Below are 24,580 nucleotides of genomic sequence, written 5' to 3'. Positions count from 1 at the left end.
TCACGTGAGAACCCGTTCAGCATTCTGACCAATGATTTTAGTACAAAGTTCAAGCAGGAACCCTTCCTTTGTCTCGAGGCTGCTCGTATGCAAATTTGAGTGTCCGCCTAAAGCATGCGGACAGGCATTTAATACAGGGCTTTAAAGAATAAAGAATTGCGAGTTATGATCTTGCTTTATGCATCATGTGTTGTAAAATGTCAGCAGAAACCCATCGGTACCAAACATGGGGGGTTTAAAAGTACATCAACATAATTTTTCATATCCTTACAATATTTATGTTTTACAAAGGCCTAAAGGGAACATGCATACAGGTTATAAGAGAGGTTACACAGGTAAGAAAAGTCAGAAATGAGATACAAAGTTTACAAAACAACACTTTAGTCTTGCTGGTTCAGGATTTTTTAAATTCATTTTCTTTCTGTCGGGACAGCCTCGTGGGTGTGTGTGTGTGTGTGTGTGTGTATTTGGGCAGGAATGTCTTTGAAGTTCCAGGCTTAGTAATCCAGGGACACTGGGGAGATAAGTCTGTCGGATGTATCCAGACTTGTGGAGCCAGGAGTCGTAAAACCCTCCTGTCGACTAAAAATTGTGATAAAATCAATAAGTAATTTTATCTGTGGACTGTACGCTACACATATCCCCCCTTTGCAACGAGGGAGGTTCGGAGAAAACCTTGTTGGTTGAGATCTAACTTGACGTACAGGATGGGTTGGAGGTGAGTTTCCTTCGACTTCCGTTGCTGGGTCGACGAGTCGTGGCTTAGACTCAAGCAGTGTTGACCTGGTTTCTTTATGCTCTTCCCCCCTTCCTGGTTTCACGCAGGAAAGCTTTGAGGGGGAGGTCAGGGGTGTACTTGTTCACTGGTGCTTGCATCTTATTGAATGACGAAGCCCTTGTTAATGTGTGCTTCCCTGCTGTCGGGAGGCACGGAGTGGTAGGTTTCCCGCAGTTTTCCAGAGATGAGTGATAGAGGAGTATAGTTGTGAGGTTGCAGTGGTCTTCTGGTGAGACTGAGATACAGGGTTGTGGCTGTATCCTGTGTAGAAAAGGAAGAGAGAGAGAGGGAACAGGGGAGAGAGTAGGTGGTGTCTGTGATGACTGTGCTTGGCTGGGCATTCCACTGTGACACCGGTTGCAGGGTCTCTACCCCCTTTCCTGACTTGTGGCCAAGTGTTTGTTACTCTGGTTGTGATACGTGGGTTTGAGAGTTGGCTGCTATGCAGCTGAGCGTATAAAACCAGGAGTCTTTGCACTTCCTGTGTGATGTTGGTGGTGCAGGGGGGGTGCCTCGGTCCAAGTTGTTTACATTATCAGAAGATATGTCATGGTCTGGGCTGTGTCATCGGTGCTGAGAGACACTCTACCTGCTTGTTGTACTGACATATGAGTTCAAGGGGAAGAGAAAGCGAAGGAGAGAAAAACACACAAAAAACAATTGTTGCTCCTTGTGAGCCCATGGAAGTGTCCCACCCGATCCATCTGGGTGTCTGATCATAGAGGATGGTTCCTCTGTGTTGCTGTGGTGCTCGGTGAATCAGTGCCCTGGGCATGTTTTGCTGTGTGCTGGGTCAGTGCATTAGCATTACCCCCCTCTGTCTCTGAGGCAGCACGAACTGTGGTGTCGTGGGGTCTTCAGGGACAACCCAAAAATGATTCACACGCACCTGTTTTTTAAGATGCAGGAGGTGTTGAGTGACATCTGTGTTGAAGCTGAGGTCAGACAGAAGGATCGGGTGGTAGGTGGGGTGAGTGGTGGAAACAAAACAAAAACAACAAGAGACAAAGTAAAAGTAAAAATAAACCTGGTCTGACGTGAGGAGTCAGACGCCTACGTGGTCGCAATGTCGTTTGTCGACATTTGTTGGGCTGGTGAGATTGGATGTGGCAGCTGTGTTCGGTTAGGCAGGGTTGTTGGCTGCCGGTTACAGCTGCTAGATCTCGGGGTTTTGGTTGGGTGGTGACCGTGGTCCACCGTGTGATGCGTCTTCTTGGTAAGGGCATCCGTCCGGTCATTCAGGTCCTTGTCAGTGCCTGAAAGTTTGAAATGTTCTCATCTTTTATCAGTCGACGACCATGATGTGGTTGTCAGGGTTATGGTCGCCTACTTGGGAAAAAGAAAAAGTGTTGATGTTTTACGGGCTTGTGGTGGGCAGTTCTGAAGCCTTTTGTTTCCACCCTGGGAGGTGGAACGTGAAACAGAGTCTAGCAAGTTGGAGTCTGCAGCTAAGTGCACTCTGATGTCATGGGCTGCTGTGCTTTGGAGGGTTGCAGTGTTGACTGCCATTTCTCCATACTGCAATGTTTGTGGGATCATCCATCGACACTGGCTGTGGGCATACCTTGGCACGCATTCTCATCCTAGTACTTGGAGTACTTGAATGCCAGGTGGGCAGAGGTGGCTGGGGTCCATCCTCTACGGCATTGCCAATGGTCTGTCAGTTGTACAGTCTTGGTAAACAGCTAGGCCATTGCCCAGCGTGGGTTTGTGGCTTAAGGTGTAACGCATGTCAATACAGTGGCCCTGGGGGGCCATCAGCCGCATGGCCGTACTGGCGTTAGTCTTTATGCCATCCGGATGTGCTGACTGTTCAGTAACATGACAGGTTGGTGGCAGGTGTCTATGATGGCTTTTGTACTCCAAAGAAGTTGGAGAATAGCTGTTGAAATGGTACTCACTGTGCAGAGCGATATCATCTTACAGTCTTAGTATTTGCCTTCTGGCGCAAGGAGTGTCTTACTTGCATATGCCCAGACGTTGTCTCACTTCAGTCGTGGCCAGCTGTTGACCTTCCGTCAAACAGAAGGACAACCCTTTTTGACAGGGTGGTCACGGGTCTAGAAGTCTTTGAACAGTTCTTAATGATGTGTCTGGAGTAGTTGCACCCACTTAGGGAGCTGCTCAGTTCGGAGACTTTGCTAGGCGGTAGTCTTTGCGCTAGCCACAGTCAACTTGTTGTAGGACATGGTCTATCTCCTTTGAGTGGCCAGACACGGTGGAACTTTCATTAAGGATGTCATCAACGTAGATGAGGTTGCCTCTAACATAAGCATCGGGATATGCTTTGTTCAGGAGGGTGTTGCTTTCGGCTGGTGAGTTGGCCTAGCTGACGGGGCACCTCATGATCGTTTAGTGTCTGTTGTTCAAGGTGAAAGCTAGCTTATGCTGGTCATTTGGATGTACAGGTATCGTCCAGAAGGCAGAAGATGGTTGGTCCTTGAATTCTGGGCACTTCCTGTTCCAGTGGTGTCATTGGCCCTCGTGACAATGGCATTTGCCGATTTAGCTTTCTATGGTCAGGCACCCTTTGACCCTAGGCTTTAGGACGGGCCAGATGGGTGCCGAACAGGTTTTGTTGCATAGCCCGATGTCCTTTTCCCAGCATGTAGTTGGATATTTCCATGTGAAGGTCAGTGGGACTTGCAGTCTAAATAGTCTTTAGCAAGGGCACCGTTGTAGTCATACAGGATGTGTTGACGTTTGTCGGTTGGCATCATCCTGCGTGGCCTCAGCATGTCTGTTCTGTTGAGGAAAGTGCCCTGTCTTCATCCATGTTAGTGATGGGGTGACAAGTGGCTGGGCACACGGCAAGGCGTTAGTCCTCTGTGAGCTCACTTCTGCCTACCGGTTCTTTGTTTACTGGTAAGACAGACGTGAGTGTGGCGAGCTGGAATGGAACAGTATAGTCTGTGTTTTCTAAGCTTCCCTCTGGTGTCGTTGCATGTAGGGTGAGGCCACTAATTGGCCCAAGAGTTCAAAGTCGTGGAACTCGTAGCTGACCAATCGTCCCAGTAGGTAGTCTTTGGGGATTTTTATGTCAGTTGCCATGCAGCTATTACACAAGACATATACTGTTCTTGAGGACAGTTCAATTTAGAGTATGGCTTCCAGGTTGAGGCCCAGTTTTATGCCTTCTGTTGTTGGTTTGAAGAAAACCCAATGTATGGTTTAGAGTTCGGCCTTTCGTATGGAGAGCCATATAGAGCACCTGTTTGTATAGGCTGGCACCACAGAGTCTTGTTTGATGATGACAGAGCAGGCCTCTGGCATGGTCTGGCCTGAGTGGGGCTTCTTGAGGGTGACAGCCATCGTTGTTGGCTGTGAGAAGTGTGGGTGCCTATCACCGGTCGTTAAAGGTGTCTATATATATATATATGCCTGAAGATGTATCAGGCTATCAGCTCTGATGTGAACATCGTGCAGCGGGGCCGTGAGAGTTAGGACGGGATGGGTCAACCATCCGCTGTTCCGATTCAAGTTCAATGTGCAAATGCTGTTGGCAGTTGTCATGTCTGAGAGTTCAGCATTTGGACAGTAGTGTGTATGCTTGTTAGTTGAACACAGGTCTGGGGGTGTGTTCAGGTGAAGTGTCGCACAGTGCGAGGCTGATGGCTGCTGGGTTGTCTGCTCACAGTGCAAGTACAGTGTCATTCACAGTCCGGTTATTCAACATTAAGCCCTTTGAGGCCTGGGGCAGCAAGCGTTGGGGTTGCTAGCTGGTTTGAAGGCTGCAGAGTAGCGACCTTGACCCCGTTTATGTTGTTGAGTTTGGGTTCTCGCGGGTTGCAGCAGTTTCCCGCGACCTCGGTGACCTGAAGTCTGTTGGGGTTGACCTGACGGCTGTGAGAGTTTTCGTACTTGGGCCCATATTTTAAAGGGGTTCAAAGTTCGAAAGAGGTTGAAGCATTTCCAGCAGATCTTTACCATTCAGCAGCAGGTATGTGCCCATTGGCGACGGGTACAAGGGGTGCACTGCAGTCATAGGGACAGTAGTTACTTGAATGGGAGCAATGTATGTGAGTTGAACCTCAGTTTGGCTGTATGATTTGCACCATCAGCCTGCCTGGTTGGCATTTAAGTGTTCGTTTTAATCTCTGAGCTCTTGTTTTGAGTTACTCAAACAGGAAAGATGACATTAATGTGAGGTCTGCTCCCGTGCTGATGCGCATGTTTCATCTTTCTTTCATCTCCACGGTTACAGCCAAGTAGCGCGTCATTGCCACGCCATTTCGGTCAGGTTCCCCAAGAGTTGAAGTGCAGGGGCCTGAGCAGTTGTTTGTACGCATGTGTGGCTGGTGGGTGGGCTGTGGCTCAGGAGGTAAACAGACAACCAGACCAGTGTTTCTGGTACCTGAGGTTGCAAGCATGGTGGCACTGGCTGCTTCTTGGAGGAAGCGTGATGCTGCAGTTAGATACACAGTCTTTAGCTTGTGTTGGACTCGCAGTACTTCTGCAGGGATGGAGCAGAAAGCAGGTGTTCAGGGGGGTAAATGGTTTTGGACCCCCCTTCTAGTCATAAGGAGTCTGGCTTGACTTCTTGTGTGGCCCCCTTCAAGTTTTTCAGCAGTTCTGCTGCTCATGACGCCACTGTGCTGTTGTTTGGTGTCAGGTTTTCACCTTTGGCTTTCTCTGGCGTGTAACTAGCTGGATGCTGGTTGCTTGAGCTCCTAGCGAGTGCAGGTTGGCCATTCCTTGGTTGCTGTTAGGCTCCTTTTGGACTGCTTGTGGATAGTGGCTTGTCTCAGTGTGTCTCGGAGCATCCTGTCTGGTGTTGGGACATGCACCTTCCTGGTGGTGCTGTCCTCTGCTGGCGGAGAAAGGCTTTAACTTGCTGTTTGGAAGTCTTGCGGCTGGGAAACAGTAGCATGTCTTTTAAAGTCAGCTCCGTATGAGATTCTGAGACAGGGTAGCTTGTAGGTGTTTGACAGTCTTTCAAAGCAGTCTTTGTTTTAAACAGATTTTATGAGCTAAACTCTGCCGCTGTTGGGTGGTCAGGGCGTGGGGGCAGGGCATTGCCCGAGCGCGGACTCACCACAGAAAGCAGGCTTTTGGGAGAGAGAGGATCTGGAAGGTGAAATCCTTCTCCGTCCGTGGCTCATTTCCTGTCTCGAAGTAGGGTTGGTGTAGTCGACTGCAGTATGCTTGTGATGCCTCGTGGCTGTTCTGAGACCCATGGCGACAATCAGTCCTTACTCTGACACAGGGTCAGGTAAAACACTCTTGTAAGAGCTTTTGCATCGGCTCGTAATCTGCTTTGATGGCACGGGGCTGTTGATTCAGGAAACTTCTTGCCTCACGGCTCGAAGTAATTCTTAGCAGATACAATTTGTCACAGAGAGTGGCACTTGGCCTCGTCTGTGTAAAAGTCAATGTCTTAGAAGTAGGAGTGCATGTTGTCGCCTCCAGCAGGGTTTGGGGTGAAAGTTGGCATTTCCCTGGCCAGCTGGTTCAAGTCTTTGGTTGACAGATGGTGTCTGTTGTGGGTAACCCCTTTGGAGGGGGTCCTGGCCCTGTGTTGCTGATGGGCGTTGCTGGAATGCTGGCTGGCGGGGCGGTATGAGTTGGATTCACCCCCCTCTGCTGGTCTATCTAGTCTTGGCTTTTGGGGCTGACTGCGGCACTTCCCCTTTCGAGTAGTCACATGGGTTGTAGGAATGTGACAGTTCTGGGTGAAATCTGGTAAGTTCATGCTTAAAAGTCTCTTTGTTGGGTTCCGTGTTGGCATTTTGCTCGGGCCCTCAGCCGTTGACTTTAGAGGCTTTGACCCGAGCTTCACTGTCTTTAGTTCTGCTCTTTACAATAGTGTTTCAGCTTTGTAACTTTACACTCAGTTAATCTTTGGCTTTCTCCTCTCGTCACTCCTTGTGTCCGTTGTCCGCATCGGGGCGCGCTGTAGTCCGTCCATTTGCTCCAGAAGTTCAGCGTCCTTTTCCCTCGTCGTCTTGCAGGCGTTTCGGGCTCGATGCTCCAGCTGGTTGAGACTCTTTCCTATGGATCTGGCCGGTGCAAGGGTGAGGTGTGTCAAGACCCTGGAGAGTTGAGTCTGGGCTTGGCTGTTATGGCTCTGGACTAGGTCGTTCCCCCTCAGCGGATTAATGCAGATGTCCAGCTGTTCTCTGCTTGGCCGCTGCAGCTCCATGGCGTCTTTGGGTAGGAGGTTGTGGGTTAAGCACTTAACCAGGCCTCCAGTTGGTCCCAGTGAGCAGCGGGCTGGACGCATTTGACACGCTGGTCTGCTGGGTGAGACAGAGATTACAGGGGAGAGAGAAAGACCCACATTGTTAGTCTGACAGGGTGGTCAACTAGGGGGTATGTGCCGGCTAGACGTTGGTCCTTCCAAGGATCCACTGGGGGCCGGACAATTCGGATGTCGAATTTGGGAGGCTAGATAACAGTTGATATCTACGTACTGGCCTCAAGGCTTTTAGTCATGCGCCAGGCTGTGCAAATTATCAATCAATTATTTCAATCACCCTGGTGGTTCTCAATAGCGTGGTCTCTGAGCAGGTCAAAGTAAATAAAAATAATTAAGTAAATAAAATAACAGTAACCCAAAAAAACAAAAATAAATAAATAATACTAACGATAAGTTATACAAAAAGGCACCTCGCTCGGATGAATGAGTGTACAGGGAAAGAAAAATGAAAGAAAATACTAATATGGATATCAGTAAATATGAATAAAAATAAAAATAAAAGACAGACAAGGATGAGAAGAGAGAGAGAGAGAGAGAGAGAGAGACAGAGAGAATAGCAAAACCTATGGGCATGTCTAAAATGTTCGTTTTTATAGTCCTGTAGTGGGCTAAGTTTAGACTAGAGGTCCGTTCTTCGTACGTGGATTACTCAGTTAGCTGGATTTGGATGTTGACGATTTGACACGATCCAGGATCGTTTCGTTCTTCAAAGCTGATCCGAGAGTTGTTGTCATGGCAACAGTTCTGCTAGGTCAAACCTGATCGGAAGCAGGTTCAATTCATATAAACAGGATTAGATCGGCTCAGTTCAAGCAAAGATAATACAGAAAGTATGTTCCGAATTCTGATATTTTCTTACAGTAGTAGTTATATACACTTGGGAAAATGGTACATATTTTTTAACTATATATATTGTGGGGAGTCAACGGATCGTTCCAGAACCGAACAAGCCACAGACCATGTTATCCTTAAAAGATTGGTTGGTGCCTAAATGTCTGAGCTTTGATTTCATTTTCAAAGCAATCCACAGGCACCCAGCAAAAGGCAATCCACAGGATAACTAGCCAGTCAACATCACAGTTGCATGTTAATTAACTTTACACCTTAAAACAATAAGAGGCTCTACAATCAAAAACCCACCAAACCGGTTTTTGAGAAGTACCTTTTGGTTTGCGTGTCCTTTGGCGTCTGCAAGGAATACACATTCTCAGGCAGACACAGAAGCGATCAGAAACGCTTGCAAAGTTTAATGGACATACAGTAAAACTGTGTTTATTTGAGTAATGTATGTTTGCTTTATGTTTCTGTAGGTTTTTGTGTGTACATGTTCCATGTGTTTAACAAAACTGTTATGGATAGTTATTGAGTAATAGCCCTCAGTGACAAATGAAATCTACAGAATGTTTGTGAAATACTTCATGTTTGGTATCGATTGAAAGCTAGGAACATTTCAAATGCATTGGTTTATATAAAGAAACCATACTATGAAAAGTGTCGATGTTATAAGACTTTATTTTAACCACTATGCTATCAAAGCAGCACCCACACCAGGTGTCAACCCGGCCTCCTAGAGGGCAGAATTGGGGTGTGACTCCACCCCGCACCTTATCTGATTGGACAAGCATTGTGTAGACCCAGCATCTACCAAAGCCTATAAAACTTTGAACAAAGGAATTTCATCGTCGTCTTTTGCCGGTCATCTTTGCCAGTCGTCACCGCCGTCACTGCCCGGACGTCGCTCTTCTCGTGCTGTGGCCGTTACATCGCCTCGCCGGAAGCCTCGTTACATCACGGAGCAGACCGCGACCTTCACTTGCTGCCGGCTCGACCCCCGATCTGCTTGTGCAACCGCTTCAACAACAAGCCATCGGGTCAACACATCCAAACTCTGAAACTGGGTCAACACATCCTAACTACAGGAACCCAGGAAGGACTTCGAACGCCGCCTTGTCCAACATCCGTATCCCTAGCAACTGACTAAGGAAACCCCTCTTCACCGACAAGGGAATTCCATCACGTCACTGAAGTTGCTACGCTGACCAATCAGCTTCGCCGGGATTTCCCTTTGGACCAGTCAAGGAAACCAAAATTACATCAGAACGCAAGTAGCACAAACAAGGTTTCTACCCATTACTGAATCTGGTGTAAATTATGTTTAAGTAGTAAAGAATAGCAAAATCCTCTGCTTTTATGGTTTCTCTCAGGTTGCAATGCTAAGAACTTAGCAAAGGCTAGAAGTTAAATCCACTCAGCCAAAACTCTCCTCAAACTGCTTGTGCATGTGTGTATATATGTGCGTTTGTTTGTTTTACGTAGATTAGTACTTTGTGTTATAGAGTAGCAATAAACTTTTGTTTCGTTTTAAGATCCGTGTTGGTGTGTTGTGTGCTTTATAAGTTAATGCCTCAGCTTCAGATACTGCTACCTTGCTCATTAAATAATTAGATACTGTTTTTATATTGTTATTGTTGGCCACGTAATAATATAATACAGAATTGCTTTACACTAAACATTCTATTTGCTGGACAAATACTTAAGTTAAGTGTAAGCTTTAAATAATTCTATGTGAATCATGTTCGAATCTTTGATTCGAATCCCCAAAGTTTAAACATGATTTAAACCAAAGAGCTGATTCTTACATAGTGGTGGAGAAAAATTTGGGCAAGCAGATCTAACTTTTAAAGCACAAAACCCAGAAATCACGTTGTTAATCTTTTCTATTTTTGTCCGGAAAGAATAGATTAGAAAGAACAAAAGTTTTGCTACTGCACAATTTCATTGTGGTACCATTTGTTTTATTGCTTGACTGCATTTAGTGTTGTTAAGAAAGTAAAACTTCATTTAAGTTGTCCGCCGAGACACACTGTAAGCCGCTCTAAAGCGCATGTAGAGAAAGACAAAGCGTATTCCTTTGTGCTTATCTCATAACGTTATATAAGGCCTTCACAGTATGATTTCGTACGCCGCGATTCCCGGATGGAAACTCAGCTGTGTTTTCTCCTGGTAACTGATTTAGCATAGCTAACTAAATTCTTGTTGCCCTGTAATTTGCTAGTACTTAGTAAATTATTTAAAACGCGGAGCTCAAAGAGAGCTGCCTAGCGTAGTTTATAGGAGAAGTTTTGAAATTGATCAATTAAAATTGTGGTTTGAATCCACGGTTGTGTTTGCAGTCTAAACAGACTTAACACAGAGTGCTGAGATCCCCCATATCTCTGTCACGATTTGTATTAATCTCAGAAATCCTGTTGATTAATTTTATCTCACTTTCATAAGTTGAGAATCGTTCAGTACTGTTAAGATATAAAATCTAACTAGTGCTTTTTGCTTGAACAGTGTGAGATGCGCCGTCATCTCAAGTGATATTGTGAAATTTGCTATTATTCCACTTTGTGGTCGTTGCCATAGCAGCAACCTTGGTCCGGAAGTACAGAGAGACTTGCCGGAATTACATTCAAGCGCGCATGTGCAGTCCGCCAGCGCCAGCTTGAATTGTAAACAAAGAGCATAGCGTGAAGCTAAGCTAAACTAACGCTAACGCGTTTGCATTGAAGTCTATGCATTTCCAGTAGCAGCGAAGGCTAAGAGATAGCACGTAGCATTTAGTGGTCTTTAATGCATTGAATGGCTGATGTTTGAAATAACTCTTGCATCTCAGATTATTTCTCTTTACTCACCTTGGAAAAGTTAACAAACGCAAAGTTAATCAAAGTGTGCACGATCTAACTGCTAAGTTTAATCACTACTATTTTATTTTATTTTTGTGTTTCCTGCTGTACCTGGCCTGTTGAATTTAATCAGTTTGAACTCACATAAGCTGTTGGTTTTATTAGTGATGAATTATAGTTTTGTTGTCATGACTATAAATTAATGCTCTCTGACCTGTACACCCAGCCGGCATTTCAACGGTGATTCAACATTGAATCAACGTCAGGTCTATGGTTGGATCAACGTTGAATTACCTTTCGATTTTGCAAATTGGATCAACGTTTATATAGTGACGTTGTTTCACCGTCGGACCACCACCAGTGATTCACCGTTGAAATCACAACGTTGTTTCACTCTTACCTTTTTCATGGGTGAATTATGGTCGTTTTGTAGACGTTGAATGAAGGTTGAATTACCTTTCGATTTTGCAAATTGGATCAACGTTGATACAATGACGTTGTTTCACCGTCGTACATTTCAACGTAAGTTAAATAGGAATTACATACAACGCAAAGTCCATAAATATAGCAAACAAATTTTTACTAATTAAAAATACACGACACAAATACACAACTTAGCCTGTGTATCAATTTATTTAATACACACCTCATTATTTCAATTATTCTAAATATACAGCAACATTTACAGCATACATAGTTCATTTAAACCATGCAGGTTACTATACATGCTCAAATACAGAAAAAGGCATACAATTAAATAGTCACTTTTTAATTAGGTTTCATGAATTAAAGTTAGTTAATGTTTACTAACATGAACAAAGAACAAATACTTGTACAGCATTTATTAATCATTTAATTAATTGAAATATGTCCCGATGCTATTAAAATCAAAATGCATGCTTGTTAACATTAATGCACTGAGCTGACATGAACTGTACTTTCTTTATATGAAAGATGCTTCATTGTTCTTTGTTCATGTTAGTAAATACATTAACACTTACTAATACAACCTTATTGTAAAGTGTTACCGTCTTCAGAAAGACAGATACTAACCAAATTAAACTAAGTAACTAAACTACGCTTCAACCATCACAGTCTCCAAAATACAATTCCGTTTACAAAGTTTACAAAATACCCATTTTTAAAGTGGCTGCAGTAAAAAAAAATAAAATAAAAAACATCACTCACAACTAAGAATCACAAGTGAAATACATTACATCTGTTTGAGGTTTTATAGGTTGAGAGAAAAACTTGAGGTAAAAGATGGCACTGGGACAAAGAATCAAGTGTAAAACACTTAAACATCTATATCAGTCTAGCAGTTAAATACATATTTATTTCTCAAACACCAGGTGAGTTTCCTACAAAATCAATAATGAGGTTTGCTATTCCAATTCATTGTGAATGAATGGCTTCACTTTCACAAGTGAAAACTCATGCTATAATCTAAACCTGACATTACTCCTTCTCTTTGCAGGTCTGCATGCTAAATATTTAGTAGTTTTTTTTTTTTTTTTTTTTTTTTTTGCATAAAGACCATCTATTGTGTTTAGCATTACTGCAGCAAAACTGAGCACCTGTGACAGTGGAACATGTAGACAAATATTTCAGTAAATCATCAAGAAAATGTGTAGAATATATGATTTGATTCTCTCTCACAAACACAACAGTAAAAGCAATTTGTTATTCCTTTATTATTAGTATCATAAAAATTGCATGTTCACAGGGGTCTTATAATAATGGCTCACATTTGTGAATGTAGGACCACTATTTCACTATTACATGTCACATTAACTGTTCATATAGGTTCTGTTATTAAGTACTTGTGTCATCCCAGAGACCTGTTAATCTTCAGAACACAAACTAAAATATTTTAGATTAAATGCTCCTCATCCTCTACAGACAGCAATAGTCCCAAGATGGTCATTGTCAAGATAAGGCACAAAACACATTGTCAAAACGTTCCATGTGACTTCAGTGATTTCAACTGTGAACATACCAAGCTCCAACAACACTTTAGTGAGGCAAAACAAAACAGTAAATACAAATGTGTTTGCGTATATCTCTCCCGCATCAGATCAGCATGTGTGTTTACTACGAGCAGTATGCACACACCATGACCTGTTGTGGCAAAGGCAAACAAGTTATTTTTACAGTACTTACTGTGATTTAACCTTTATGTCAAATGTACTGGACCTGTTACACATATCTTTTATGAACACAAATTTTACTGTAACGGATGCTGTTGTTTTGCTCCAGTTATACCTTTAGAGAACACCGTACAAGTCAGACATCCATACAAAAGCAGAGAGTTTGGTCTTGTGTAGCAGAACTGCAATAGATGTCTGTCTGTCTGTCTAGGCTGACACTGGTTTAGGCCATCAGTATGTCCTTGATGACCTCAAATGGAGCTTCCAGAAAACCTGCAATAAATGAAATACGAGGTTACAACTAAGTTGGTGTCTGCTATTATACAAAGTGAAATTCAAATATTTATTTTTTATTGAATCCAAATTTGTCCTATAATATCGTCACACTCAATAATTTTGATTCATCCATCTGAATATTCCTAATTAAGAAACGTGAAGAATTAGGTGTGATATCATCAGGAAGCCCTTCGCCACCACCGGTGCCAGCATTTCCAGAATTCAAATTTCAGATTCTCAAAAAAATTACTTTTTTTTTTTTTTTTTTTTTTAACAAAGGCTGCAGTAAAGAATCAAGAAACATTCAACACATCTAATAATTACAAGTTGTTGTAAACCATTACATGTACTGTAAAAGCTGTTTGAAGCTTTTTAGACACATGGTTGAGAAAAACTCTAGAAGGAGTAGCACTTCTACAAAAGTCTGCATGTAGGACAGATAATTAAAGGGATAGTTCAAAATGTTTATTCTGTCGTCATTTACTGACCACGTTGAACACAAAAGATATTTTGAAGAAAGCTGGAAATCTATAACCATCGACTTCTATAGTATTTTTTTCTACTATCAATGTTTACAGGTTTTTAGTTTTTTTTTTCAGAATAGCCTCTTTTTTTGTTCAACAAAATAAACTCATAATGGTTTTAAACCATTTGGGAAGTAAAATGTGAGTAAATTTTCATTCTTGGGAGAACTATCCCTTTCAGTTGGAAAACACCAGAATTCTTAAGTAGACCCCTTTCGCAAGACAGATGATGCATTTCATTTCTCATCTTAATCCTCAAGTTTTTAATATTTAGATTTATTTAAATAGCATGTTTATTTATTTGTTTTAATGACATTTAATAAAAACAACTTCTCAATTACATCACATGTACTGGACCTGCTACACATGTATCACTATTTTTATGAATACAAATTTCACTGTAACAGGTGCTGTTGTTTTGCTCCAGTAATACCTTTAGATAACACAGTAGTAGTCAGACATCCATACAAAAGCCTTGGCGTGGAATAGCAGAACTGCAGTCTGTCCAGGCTGACACAGGTTTAGGCCATCTGCGTGTTCTTGATACCCCTCAGCTGGACCTTCCAGAAAACCCAGAAAATTAAAACCCATTACACCTCTTATCTGCTACTATACAAAGTGTAATTTAAGCATTAATTTCTAACTAAATACATATTTGTTCTCCAATACTGTCACATAGTATAACATCACAACATGATTTCACAATAATAATATCAATATAACAATATAATATCACAACATAGCCTAACAATCAATAAACAATTAGATTAGAAAGAGAATATCACCAACCAAAGCATCAAGAAGATTTAACAGATAGCTTAGTTAAAGCTAAAGTAAACTTACATGGACAAAGCCTTTTCCATTCAATGCTGTACAAGTTAGTGCGTCTCTGGAGTACGTTAAGTTACATGTCTAAAAGCAAAAACAACAACAACAGTGAAACGACAGCAGTTCATTTTGTAATAATAACACTAATGATACAGCGTATAAAAAGGATATTGTTTTATAACGTTGCCCAGTAACTTTAAACTGCGTTTGGAGTTTATCGCTTTGAATTTGCCATAAAAACGCTCATTTAGACTAACGTTAAACATGTCACATTACCTCGAGGTTAGCTGCGCGTCACCGGAGCGCAAAAAAAGACTAAAAACCAAACTGGAAAGTTTTAAATGCTTCAAAATTCGAAACACTACACCAAGTCACATTTAAGATACACTGTGTGTAAAACAAAATCGGGGGGTAAATAAAACATTAAAGCATCTAAAAACACGCTTACCTCTGAATTCTGCTGCACTGCAGGTCAGGTGTTCGTAATTAAGAGAAGTAAAGCGCTGCGCGTGGCCGCGTGCGCCGAGTCCTCCGATACCATGGTAACCAAACATGTTGAATATTGGGTGAAGCCATGACGTTAATTCAACATACAGATCATGATAAAAAAATGTCAACGTTGATTTGTACAAGGATTTCTGTAACTTTTTTCAACCATTTATCATTCAACATTGTTTCAACATTAAAGCAACTACTGACGTATTTTCAACCACATTTCAACGTTGAAGCCTTGTCATATACAGGCTGTTTTTCAACCGTTAAACATTAAACATTCTATCAACATTATTTCAACGTTCAAAACACATCTGACCTAATTTCAACCATATTTCAACGTTGAAGGTCGGTCGTGTGCCGGCTGGGCAAGTATAAATACTTTTTTCCATTCATCAACATCTAGGAACACCCATTTCCTATAATTGTTGATTTATAGGGATACGACTCACTGATTAAATAAATTATAATTGTTTAATTTAATGATAAACTGCATTAAATGTTACTCTAACCAACTTTATTGTTTTGAAATTTTAATTTCATTAATGGGTCATTTATGTATGGCTCTATCATTTTAGCAATAATTAATTATTTAATTTAGTCATAAGTGTTCTTATCAATCTTAATGATAACTTATAAAAGTTATTACCACGTTAAAGATTTAAAGTTAAGTTCAATTCAAAATTGAATTTAGTCTATTAAATTTAGTTTATTTTAAGCCTGCTTACAGACAGTGCTCCCCCTGCTGCTTCATTGATGCAATTGGACAGTCCAGCCCAGTGAGCTGTAATGGTACCAACCTAAGCCATCATTGAGCCTAGTCTTAGAACAGTAGCCCTCCAATTAGCCAACTTCAAAAGGAAAATTCAGTTTTTTCTAATACGTAGGCTAAGTGGTTACTATATAACACAATAAAACCAACCCTTCTTGAGTATCAACTCAACAGTGCCATTGTTTTGACATCCTTAATTACACCTAATGCTAAGAGAAAACTAACTCCTTTGTTATCTCTTTCAACTAACTATCTTCTTTTTACTAGACTATTGATGCTGGTTTAAGGATTGTGCTTGTGAGAGTCAAAAAGCAGAGAATTTTAGAAACATTTAATAGATGTTTGGGACACTTGAACACTTTTAATTGTTGAAATTGTCTGATCTCACCCCTCCTTTCTCACTCATCAGGTCACCAAGAAGATAGGCGTCGTTAGATCAAATTTTAAACAAGCATCCAGAAACAATTTATTTGGTGTACGGAGTCAATCCTATTCAGAAGCCAATACTGTTATTGTTGTCCTACTTTCTGTCACTTCAGAAGAAAGTTAATAGCAACTTCAGTCCTGGTATTTAGAAATTTTATTTTTATATTTAACAAAAGCTAAAGGAACCCTCTCTCTAGGAAAGTGGAAACTACAGATTTTCACCCTACTCCTTAGTCTCCTTATCACTTTTGTTTTCTTTGTTCTGTCACTGTGTCAGTGCTACTGACTCTTTCCACAGAGACTACCAGTTAGACACGCGTACCCACCAGAGGGCCACAGTTCCAGAGAACCACACATCACTCAACATTAGAACACACTTAACATTGCACATTAACATTTCTCCTAGTCTGTTTGCATTGTTCTACCTTGTTTTTTTTCTTTCTCCTCTCTATCTCTCTTCAAGGTCTGTTTCAGTTAAAATCCTAAGTCCTCCCCCCGCCGCAAAACATGGCTCACTCCAAAGATCCTGTTGGCCACTGGAAGGACCTGGAAACATGGCTGAGCATTGTAACAGGCAGTCTCCTCCCTAAAGCTGCCGAAACACTGCAGCCCCTGACGCAAAACCAACTGGATGAGAACATAGACAGCATCATGAAGCAAGACCCAAGTCAAAGCTTCAACCACAAGGAGCGGCCAAAATCACTAGTACTTTGAGTCACACACTCATAGCCACCCTCAAATTGAGTGACAGACACGCCTCCCAACTCCAACACAAGCTGACACGCCTGCAAGCCCGCACCGAGCAGCTAGAGCTAGAGGCTCAGGAACGTCTGGAACAAGCAAATGAGGTGGATGAAGGTACCAAAGAGGAGATCGACAAACTACAAGAAGCTCTAACGGCCATCACAGAACAAAGAGAACAAGCCAGAGCAGACCACGCTGACGTCGCTAACAAGCTAGATTACGCTGAACAGCTACTGAAGGAAGCGAAGGTGGACTTAAGAGACAAGAAGGCCAGAATCAAAGCCCTTGAAACTCACCTGAGCGAAGCAAGACATGAGATCGACAGACTAATGCAGGAAGTGGATGACATCAAAGAGGAGTCCGCCAGTGAACTCAGGCATGCCTATGCACTGCGCTATGAACCTCCAAAGACAAGATGTGCACCAGCCTCGCCCCTGCCAAGCAGGACAGGATCCCCTGTTCCTGAGCTCTCACCTATTGAAAGAGGTGAGAAACCATGCCGAAGATCTTCGCCAACACCTTCTGAAGAGCCTTACCTTACCCCACAGCGACGAGAGCCTGTGATAGCCAGTCACAGATCGTCATACAGTCTGGACCTTAAAGACCTTGACAAGCTGGCCAGAAACATTGGCAAGTTTACTCCAAGTGTGTCAGGTGGTTTGGAGGTCCACGCTTATTTGCAAGACATTGATTTCCACCTGGAAATGAGACCTAATGTCTCTGATAAAGAAAGACTGTATTTGCTTCGAGCCACATCCAGCACTGAGGTGCGCAGCTTCCTGGACCGACAGCCGGCTCGGGTAAAGAACGATTATCGCTTGATGCAAGAAGCCCTCATCAGAGAGTTTGCAAACCCTGAATCAGATCGAGGACTTTTAGGTGCTCTGGAGACAAAACAAGCTCGCAATGAGTCCCCACATGCTTACTACAACCGACTCAGGCAAGCCTTTTTCGGAACTCGCAACGAACCGAATATGGAAGAAGACCTGAACTTTAAGATTCTCTTCCTGAGAAACCTCCATCCTGCAGTAAGCCAACATCTCGGAGTACTCGCATGCCCACGAACAATGAGCATCCAGCAATTGCGAGATTTGACACAGAAAGCCCACGACAAACAAAAGATGGTGTTAGAGAAAAACACTAAAACTGCCACAGTTTTTGACTTTAACACCCATCCAGAACTGGCACTAGAGGGTGCCCAACGCTCAAACAGCGTGAGACCACCATCCCCAGCGTGGAATGCGTCTTCGTCCAATAAACAACGGAACTCCTACGATGACACAAGACCTAAACAAAGGAACAGTCACTGGCATGGACCGCATGGACAATGACGCTCACCTGAACACCACCGGGAAAGAAACCAATGGGGGTCAAACAAAAGCTGGTCACCATCTAAGGGAAGACATCAAAACCCTGGATCATCAAGTCCAAGGAGTCAACGAAGGTACTCCAAAAACTTCCACCCTGACAACGCTCAGACTCAATCCCAGCAAGAGGAAAATACCCCACCGGGATTTGACCCTCAAGAACTGGTAAAATTGATGATGAAAGAGTTTCTCAAATGCATAGAAGAGGACAGGAAACGGGAAAAGGAAAAAGCAGATTCAGCCTGACTAGTCGCCGAGTGGAGAAGCAACAACCGCCTGAACCAACAAACACTTGCAGGTGAAAGCCCTCAGGCTCCCAAAAGTGCCGTTCGGGTCGTCTGCCACTTCTCCGACAAACCTCAGTTCAGTCCTGAAACCCTTCCTGACCCATGCCAAACTCCGCTACCTCCGTTACTGGATGAACATTTGACTGCTCCGTCATCATTGAACAACAAATGGGGGAGGACCACAACTTGACACAGATCAACTGTTCTACCCTCTACATACTAACATAACCTTTGACATTCTAGGGAACACCTAGTTAAACACAACACTAATACTTTCTCCTCTACAGCACTGCTAGAACAACCTCTAGTAGGAGAGGAGCCACTCCACATATGCAACACTGTTATTGCTGGTTTTTAACCTACCTTGTTTTGTTACATCACTATGCCTCTTGATTTCCTTCTTTCTCTCTCTCTCCCTAACTGATTTGCAGTTCCAGTCCCCTCTACAGGGAACTCCTGCAAATTCATGCACAGGGCCTAAAAGTAGGATTGACTCCTTCTCCCAAATTAGTGTCAATTGCTGCAGAATTATTGCTTATTTAAGTTGAAGCTAGCGCCACTCCATACTCGCCATGAAGTAAACTAGCTAAATAACTAAATTTGAATTATTTCAGGCAATGTTACACTACACCTTGTGTTCTTAACCCGAACAATTTAAGCTAAAACCTGCACCAGAACTCAGTCTATGGAATGGAAATGTGGTTTGTGTCTTGTGTGTCTGTTCTCTCTCTACCTATGCCTCTTGTTGCAGTGTCTGCCGATGTTCATGCCAGGAACATCACAATCCAAATGGGGGATGTGGGGAGTCAACGGATCGTTCCAGAACCGAACAAGCCACAGACCATGTTATCCTTAAAAGATTGGTTGGTGCCTAAATGTCTGAGCTTTGATTTCATTTTCAAAGCAATCCACAGGCACCCAGCAAAAGGCAATCCACAGGATAACTAGCCAGTCAACATCACAGTTGCGTGTTAATTAACTTTACACCTTAAAACAATAAGAGGCTCTACAATCAAAAACCCACCAAACCGGTTTTTGAGAAGTACCTTTTGGTTTGCGTGTCCTTTGGCGTCTGCAAGGAATACACATTCTCAGGCAGACACAGAAGCGATCAGAAACGCTTGCAAAGTTTAATGGACATACAGTAAAACTGTGTTTATTTGAGTAATGTATGTTTGCTTTATGTTTCTGTAGGTTTTTGTGTGTACATGTTCCATGTGTTTAACAAAACTGTTATGGATAGTTATTGAGTAATAGCCCTCAGTGACAAATGAAATCTACAGAATGTTTGTGAAATACTTCATGTTTGGTATCGATTGAAAGCTAGGAACATTTCAAATGCATTGGTTTATATAAAGAAACCATACTATGAAAAGTGTCGATGTTATAAGACTTTATTTTAACCACTATGCTATCAAAGCAGCACCCACACCAGGTGTCAACCCGGCCTCCTAGAGGGCAGAATTGGGGTGTGACTCCACCCCGCACCTTATCTGATTGGACAAGCATTGTGTAGACCCAGCATCTACCAAAGCCTATAAAACTTTGAACAAAGGAATTTCATCGTCGTCTTTTGCCGGTCATCTTTGCCAGTCGTCACCGCCGTCGCTGCCCGGACGTCGCTCTTCTCGTGCTGTGGCCGTTACATCGCCTCGCCGGAAGCCTCGTTACATCACGGAGCAGACCGCGACCTTCACTTGCTGCCGGCTCGACCCCCGATCTGCTTGTGCAACCGCTTCAACAACAAGCCATCGGGTCAACACATCCAAACTCTGAAACTGGGTCAACACATCCTAACTACAGGAACCCAGGAAGGACTTCGAACGCCGCCTTGTCCAACATCCGTATCCCTAGCAACCAACTAAGGAAACCCCTCTTCACCGACAAGGGAATTCCATCACGTCACTGAAGTTGCTACGCTGACCAATCAGCTTCGCCGGGATTTCCCTTTGGACCAGTCAAGGAAACCAAAATTACATCAGAACGCAAGTAGCACAAACAAGGTTTCTACCCATTACTGAATCTGGTGTAAATTATGTTTAAGTAGTAAAGAATAGCAAAATCCTCTGCTTTTATGGTTTCTCTCAGGTTGCAATGCTAAGAACTTAGCAAAGGCTAGAAGTTAAATCCACTCAGCCAAAACTCTCCTCAAACTGCTTGTGCGTGTGTGTATGTATGTGCGTTTGTTTGTTTTACGTAGATTAGTACTTTGTGTTATAGAGTAGCAATAAACTTTTGTTTCGTTTTAAGATCCGTGTTGGTGTGTTGTGTGCTTTATAAGTTAATGCCTCAGCTTCAGATACTGCTACCTTGCTCATTAAATAATTAGATACTGTTTTTATATTGTTATTGTTGGCCACGTAATAATATAATACAGAATTGCTTTACACTAAACATTCTATTTGCTGGACAAATACTTAAGTTAAGTGTAAGCTTTAAATAATTCTATGTGAATCATGTTCGAATCTTTGATTCGAATCCCCAAAGTTTAAACATGATTTAAACCAAAGAGCTGATTCTTACAATATAAAGTTATAGTCATTAATAAAATAAATAAAGTTATACATATTAATAAAACTTATGCAATCTGCACCCTCGAAATGAAAGTACAAAGACTGCCATCTGGTGCAAAGAGAAAACTTATTGATATGAACTTTTTAGATCGCTTTAGTACAAATTGTGTATAATAGAAATACACAATATGTGACTTTTTTTTAAAGCAATAATACATTTATGCAGTCATGAACATATTTTGATAGTTAATATGCCAGTGATTTGATGCTTCACAAAAGTTGCAGACACCTTTACCAATATAAAAATGCTTTTGTAAACAACCAGTTTTTCTTTACACCGATTAAAAAACGGCTACTATTATAAAGAAAATCTTTTCTAGATGTAGAACTAAATACATTGATTTGCATTGAAATACATGATGAATACTCTTGTCTTGACAAATGAAAGAGTAAAGCCTGCAGCTCACAACAAATGTGTAAAGTTCTTGCGTGTCATATTTAACAAACCGTCGACTGCTAATTTGATGTAATTTTGCTCACATGGATAATTGAATATTAATCAGATGATGTCATTACGCTGCTGTGCCGTCAGCCAATCGTTGCATTGCTGATCATGATTTCGAGGATCGATAGATCTGTCCTTCATAACACACGCAGCGATCTCAGATCAGTTCATCCAGACATTCTAATCTGAGTCGCGAACTTGTTTGAAGAACCAAATTAGCGAGAGATAAATTATCAAGATTAAAAGATCCAGGATCTGCCAAATAATCTTAGATCATTTAAGCGAGGTACGAAGAACGGACCCTAGGTTTTACATGCTATTTACTCTTGGTGGTGAGTGAAAGGCATTCAGATGAAAATCGCAAGAGCGTGCTATCTGGCTAGACTTTCCCCAACTCCTACTCCAGTCACTATCAGATCACTTGCCGATAATGTAACTCGGTTGTGAACTCACACAACGTAGGCTTTTAGCACAATACGTAGCACTCAAGGAAGTCACTGACCGCCTGGCATGATTCAAAATTGGGTTTTGCCTGATGATTCCGGTGCCGCTCTAGGCCTGTAGAATGAGGTGGCCAATCTCACTCAGGCGGGCACGTGTGTGGAATCATGACAGGGTAATTAACCAAGATTGATCGTATGCCAGTTGGCACGGAGAGTGCTTCTTGGAGAACGATTGCTGATGCCACTGTGATCCACACAAGCCGGAGTGACAAAACACCAAGGTATCTAACGCATCCTTCAGCAGGGGTCAGTTATGTCAGACAGATGAACCCAATCTTTTGATCTGCAACCTGAATAACCTGTACGCTTAACCACACAAGTACAGAGGACTCGGGTCCGGATACGGGCAGTACTATGGATCTACTATTCTGGGCGAGCCAGTTGGAGTAGGAATCTTAGGCTGTTTCTCAATTCCAAGAACGCAGAGAACTGACTTGCGTTCTTGTGGAGACCGGTCTTGCCAGGTGTCCTCGGAAGAACGAACTCAGGAGACCGCGAGGGCAGAGAACGCGTCCTTTGAGAAATGGGATGCTGCGTTCTTCCTGATGGTCATGTGACCTTCACGTGTTTTAAATGGAAATTATTTAAACATTACAGCACTCATACAACGATTTATTGTTTTTCCTCTCTTCAAAATATATGCTTTGCATAAAAACATTAGAAATATATGTTGCACAATATAAATAAAACAGATTTTAATACGAATTTCAGCAAACAAACAACCCTTAATGTGTTTATTCCTTTATTAAGATATTCATGTTAAAGTTTACTTTCACCGTTTCATTTAGGGAAACTCCTGAGGTAAATAAGTGATATCTCTAAACTTTAATAATAAATCTAAATAAAATGCAGCGCTTCCCACCTCCAGTCGCAATGACTTCTGGGACTTCCAGAGCGAGTTCGGTGCTCAAGTCAGCATCAGTGCGTCCTCGATATCAAGAACACATCCGGGAAGTTTCACGCGTCCTCCGTACTTGCGGTCTTGAGTATTGGAACTGAACTTAGGCAGCTGTTGATAACGTTTCACGAGAACACGAGGACGCAAGACCGCTGAAGAACGCATATTGAGAAACAGCCTTTGTATGCTGTGGTATCTGATGGATAGAAAAGATTATCACCCTGTGATGGAGGGAGGCTAAAGGAAATTAACTTGGCATAAAAGAATTTAAAAGAATAATCATAATAATCCCCTATAGGTAAAAACAGTACAGGACGGCTTAGAAAAGTAGAAAGAGTGCCTTAGTATTCAGGGGCATCTACAAACATTAATGGGTTAGCCCAAAATGTTTTGATCAGATGTGGGATCTATAGCTTGATATCTCGGAATTTAGCTTCAGACTAATACTTGCCCTTATGTAAAGTAATCCTTTCCCTATAACCTAACCGGTGAGGGAATAGATAAGGCATGAGGAAAAGATGGAATAAAAAAAAACAAAAACAAAAGGGAATATTTTGCTATTAATGTTAATAATAGAAACATTAAAGGCTATTCCCCAAATAGCAAAACCAACAAAATTAAAATTAAACATGACCTAAGTTTAAAATAGATTATTGGGAACTTGATTAAAAATCAAGTAATAACAAAATTAACTGGACAACGGTGTTAAAATGAAAAAGACAGAAGGCAAAAAATTAATTAAAAAAAATTGAAAGTAAGAAAATAATTCATAATACTAAAAGAAATAAAAACAGACCAATAATCTATACTTAGATAACTAAACTATTGTTTGGATAAAATGATAACAGGGAAAATAAAATACTTAATCAAAATTAAAACAAATTAACTGCAAACTGTTTGACCATTTCAGACCACTTGAGACACAATGTTGGGCGGAACTGATGTGAGAAGAGCAGAAGGAGACAGGGGGAAGATGTTTCCGAGTTGCACTTCACATTCGGTTAGCCTTGTGCTAAAGTTTGTTAATGTTACGAAATGTGAAGGGTTAGTTTGCTTAAGCTTTAGCTGGCGTTAGCCGCTAGCAAGTTGTTACGAGTTACGCTTCGCATCCGGTTAGCCTTGTGCTAACAGTTTGGTAATATTAAGACGCGAAGGGTTAGTTTACTTAAGGCTAGTCGTTAGAAGCTAGCGAGTTGTTTTGCCCTATGACGTGAACCGCGTCACCAACTCTGCCTCGGAAAGGCGGATCTTATGCTTTGGGGTGGTGTCTACGTCATTCACACATACGTGCGCGCGCACGAGTTACGTGGACGAGGAGTCACTGAGCGCTCGAAGAGCCGATTTTATGAATGAAAGGAGCTTTCATTCATAACTTGGTATGCGGCTGACTTCACAAAGGCAAAGCGCGAACCACTAAGATTCGCATAAGCGGTCATTATATCATGTTGCCGTAACACTGATAATAATATTCGACCATTACAATTAGACAAACAAACATAAAATGCGAGACGTCTCTCATGGCGGTGCACGTTTGTACACAGATTTGGTCCAGACGAACATAACTGAAATATGGGAATTCACATCCATATCAGATTTTGGTACCATTTAAAAACACGCTTCTGGTTCTGAGAATTCCTTTCGTCAGAAAGC

General features: G+C 42.0%; 2 long non-coding RNA genes across 2 annotated transcripts in view; both read right to left on the bottom strand.

Annotated features, from left to right (window-relative positions):
* The window catches only part of LOC141379062 (uncharacterized), a 120,324-nt gene that overhangs the window by 41,675 nt on the left and 54,069 nt on the right, over positions 1 to 24,580 (bottom strand). The window lies entirely within an intron of this gene.
* Positions 11,262 to 14,967, bottom strand: LOC141379060 (uncharacterized). Its single transcript, XR_012395014.1, has 4 exons — positions 14,872 to 14,967; positions 14,439 to 14,507; positions 14,029 to 14,155; positions 11,262 to 13,068 (listed from the first exon to the last, which is right to left on the bottom strand). It is a non-coding gene; the product is annotated as an uncharacterized lncRNA (long non-coding RNA).

The sequence above is a fragment of the Danio rerio genome, chromosome 19, assembly GCF_049306965.1.
Source record: "Danio rerio strain Tuebingen ecotype United States chromosome 19, GRCz12tu, whole genome shotgun sequence".
Classification (NCBI taxonomy): domain Eukaryota; kingdom Metazoa; phylum Chordata; class Actinopteri; order Cypriniformes; family Danionidae; genus Danio; species Danio rerio.
This window is presented reverse-complemented; position numbering and strand designations above follow the sequence as displayed.